We start from the raw sequence: 4,809 nt of genomic DNA on the forward strand, positions 1-4,809 counted from the left end.
GTGTCTTACACAAATATAGATGGATTAATAACAGGACTGAATGAGCTGAATGATTATCTGAAGGAAAAAGAACCAGACATAATGGGAATTGTAGAAACGAAATTAAAAGGTCCACTACCACCCAACAGTGTAGGACATGATGCATATAATTATTGGATTAGAAACAGAGAAATAAAACAAGGGGGTGGAGTTATGTTCCTGACTAAGAAGGATATAAATGTGAGGTGTGTCACATATGGAAAGAATACAGTAGAGATGATTATGATGGAAGTGGAAGACAGAGATAAAAAGAGCAGAAAGTTCGTGATAAATTATGTGCCCCCAAAAACAGCCTCGTGGGAAGAGAGTGAACATAAGAGTATGTTAGAAGACACAAAGATAACATTAAATAAGATAATGGAAGATGGAGGAAGAATAGTTATGATGGGCGACTTTAATTGCAAAGAAGTCTGCTGGGAAGAGATGACAGTAAAGGGTGGAGACGGCTCATGGGGAAATGTTCTACTCGAGATGATTATTGACCATACAATGACACAGTGGATACAGGAGAACACTAGGTATAGAAATGAAGAAGAGCCATCGAGACTAGACCTAGTAATTACATCTGAACCTAGAATACTGGAAAAGATTGAATATAAAACACCAATAAGTAAAAGTGACCACATATTGATTGAAGTGGAACTAAATGAGGAAAAATACATGATAAGAAATGAGCAATATAGAAAAGGAAGAATGATGTATGAAAAAACAAACTTTGATAAAATAAAAGAATTCTTTCAAAAGGAAAACTGGGAAGAAATATACAAAGAAGAAACAACAGTGGAAGAGAAATGGAATATTTTGACAAAAATTTACAAAAAAGGAATGGAAAAGTGTGTCCCAAGACAAAAACAAGAAAAGGATATATAAAGTGCTGGTACAGCAAAAGTTGTAGAGAGTTAAAAGACAAAAGAGATAAAGCTTGGACCAGATGGAAAAAATACAAAAGGCCTGAAAAATGGAAAATATATACTTGTTATAGAAATGAATATGTACAAGTGTGCAGAGAGGAAAAGAGAAAATATGAAAAAGATGTCATAGAAAAATGTAAAGATCAACCAAAACTATTCTACAGATTTGTAAACAACAAACTGAAAAACAAACAAGATTTGGAGAAATTAAGACAAGAAGGAGTTGAATACACAGAGGAAATAGAAATGGCGGAAATTATGAACAAGCAGTTTAAATCAGTGTTTACAAGGGAGAACATACAACCTCAAGAGATCGAATGGAAAGAGAAAGTCCCCCCTATGAAAGAAATAGAAGTAACGAAGGATGAAATAATGAAACAAATGAGTAATTTTGATGTCTGAAAGTCGCATGGACCAGATGAAATAGCAAACTGGATTTTGAAAGAATGCAGGAATGAACTGGCAGACAAAATACATAGCATAATAAACAGTTCCTTAAACGAAGGAAAAGTTCCAAAACATTGGAAAAAGGCAAATATAGTACCTATATATAAAGGAGGAAATAAAGAAGACCCTACCAACTATAGACCAGTCTCTCTAACAAGTACACTAGCAAAAATTTGTGAAAGAATTGTCAAAAGTAGATGGGTAAAATATTTAGAAAAAAAAGACAACGTGCTAAATTCAGACAAGGACGACCATGCGTCACCAATTTAATATGTTTCTATTCAAGGCTAATAGATATAATACAAGAAAGAGATGGATGGGCTGATTGTGCATTTCTAGACCTAAAAAAAGCTTTTGACAAAGTACCACATAAGAAGTTGCTTAAGAAATTAGAAACCGAAGGAGGAATACAGGGCAAACTTAAATGGATGGAAGACTTTTTGCAAGAAAGAAAAATGAGAGTAGTGATAAGAGACAAACACTCAAATTGGGATGAAGTAATAAGTGGTGTTCCTTGCCAAGGAACAGTTTTGGCCCCAATAATGTTTGCTATATATATTAATTATATGGATGAAGGAATATAAAGCTATATGAGCTTCTTTGTAGATGATGCAAAACTATTAAAAAAAAGTGAACACAGAAGAAGATTGTGAATCACTACAGAGTGATCTAAATAAAGTCTGGGAATGGAGTAGGAAGTGGGAGATGGAGTTCAATACTAAAAAGTGTAGTATAATGGAATTTGGAAAAAGCAAAAACAGAATAACAGGATCATATAGATTGGAAGAAGAAAGTATAAAAAAGTTGAAAATGAGAAGGACCTGGGAGTCATTGTTATGAATAGTATGTCACCTGAGAAACAAATAAATAAGATTTTTGGGGAAACTTATAATTTAATAAGAACAATCAAAGTTGCATTTACATACCTGGATGAAGAAATGGTGAAGAAAATACTAATCACTCTGATAAGACCAAGATTGGAATATGCAGCAACGATGTGGTCACCAAGTACAAAAAAATGTATAAAAAAAAACTTGAAAGAATACAAAGAGCAATTACAAAATTGGCACCAGCACTCTCAAAACTATCATATGTGATGCAAATTCCTGGACAGTGGAAGAAGGTGGTAGATGAGGTGGTGTGGGTAACACGCACCTTAAGTGATTGATGAAGGGAGGGGGAAGATAGCTGCAGTTGGGGAACCGAAGTCCAGGCGATTTGTATCACATCTCGGGACCACTCGCCTTCCCTCCAAGGCAAGCGTGAGAGTAAATCAAAGAGGGGGGAGGGGTATGATGGGACAACTCATTAAGTGAACCGTCCTAGGCTAATGAAACCCAGAACTCCTATTGTGAGTTTTAATGAATTAAATAATTAAACACTAGAAATATATCTTGATTAAATAAGGGTTTTAACAGTTGGATTTCATACATACATCCTATCTATTCCCTGCGCGCGTTCCTAGCTTAAGAAATTGTTAAAGCATTAGTACTTAATAAGTGTCTTGCTTGTGGAGACGTCTTCAATTAGCGTGGTCTCCTGCTGAGCTCCGACCGGCGCCGCTTCGTTTTGGTGGGGGCGGGGGGTGGACGGCCTGGGCGGGCGCTGTGATGGGGGTTGTAAGTCACTTCATCGACGTATTCCCGGTCAATCGCACTACACTCAGAGTTTTTGCTTGAGGGGTTTATACCCAAATAATCGACACTCGATTTGCTCACAAGGATGTAAATCCCCAACAGTCACATGAGGGAGGAAAGGACACGATTGGTCTTCCGAGAACGAGCGGTCTGACCTCCTTTGATGAACTCGATGCTTAGACTCCCTGTGTCCTGCAGCAGGTCAGGTCACGATGTCCACTAGCCGGCTTCCGACGTTGCCAATAGTTCTACGTCTCCGTCCCTAGTTGTGAAGGGTACTACGAATAATGTTCATGTGGGAGGTGACACAGTTGCAATTGTTCCTTGAGGTAGACACTGTTCACGAGCGGGTTAGACACAATCCTAATTATTCTAATTGCCTAGCTTAAACAAATATGTGGCAGCGCGCAGGGGGGGGGGGGAGGGGGTGTCTTTGGGCGCTTTGTTTGGGCGCGAAAACCGTTGAGCTTGGCTCTGAGAACACAAATCAAAAGGGGGGGGGGTTCTAGATAATTAGAAGTCTCTCCCTTCGTTAAGGCACTGAAATTGATTGTCAAAAATGGCATGACAGATGAAGAGGATAACGAGGAGGAGAAAGGACAGGATGTAGCTACTAGAAGTCTTAAGGACTCTGGTAATTCCCCCGTGTATAGGGAATGAAGGGCTGAAACGGTGAGAAATCAGACGAGAAAATGGGAAGGTGAGACAGCGACCCGGGTGTCACAATTTCAAAAATTGTGACAATATGAAGAGAGACTAGCAAAACTTGAGCTACAGACACTAGACCAAATAAGAGAGAGAGGATATTTGATAGTTATTTACAGAATCATGAAAGGCATAGAAATTATTGATAGAGAGGATCTAATAGAATGGGATGATAGAAATACAAGAGGACACGGAAAGAAAATCAAGAAAGACAGCCATAGAAGAGATCTGAAAAAGAACAGCTATCCTCACAGAGTAATAGGCAGTTGGAACAAGTTAGATGAGAAAGTAGTGTGTGCAAAAACAATACATGAATTTAAAAATAGTTTAGATAAAATGAGATATGAAGACGGAATACCACGAGCATAGTTCCCCTTCCCGTAAAATACTAGGTAAATACACACACACACTATATATATATATATATATATATATATATATATATATATATATATATACATATATATAATATATATATACTTATATATATATATATATATATATATATATATATATATATATATACATATATAGATCACATATATATATATATATATATATATATATATATTTATATATATATATATATATATATATATATATAGTAAATAATGTATATATATATATATATATATATATATATATATATATATATATATATATACATATATATATATATGTATATATATATATATATATATATATTATATACATATTTATATATATATACATATATATATATATATATATATATATATATATATATATATATATATATATGTATGTATGTATGTATGTATAAATTGAATATGCAACTTTTAAAAGACTTATTTGAAAATTTGTCCTTAGAGATGATTAAAAATCCTGTGATGAAATGGCAGCATCAAACTAGATTTAGTTCTTCATATCCAAAGGAAATAATGGTTATGGTTACGAATTTATAAACAATGAAGAAAATACATATTATTTTAAATCATACGATAGCAATTTTGGTATAATTTGTTTGTTTTTGCTTGGTAAAAACTACAATTCGGTCGAACATAGGTAAACATTTCGTTCCAATATTACAG

This window comes from Oratosquilla oratoria, chromosome 32 (genome assembly GCF_046742065.1).
Source record: "Oratosquilla oratoria isolate Oo_2021 chromosome 32, ASM4674206v1, whole genome shotgun sequence".
NCBI lineage: Eukaryota > Metazoa > Arthropoda > Malacostraca > Stomatopoda > Squillidae > Oratosquilla > Oratosquilla oratoria.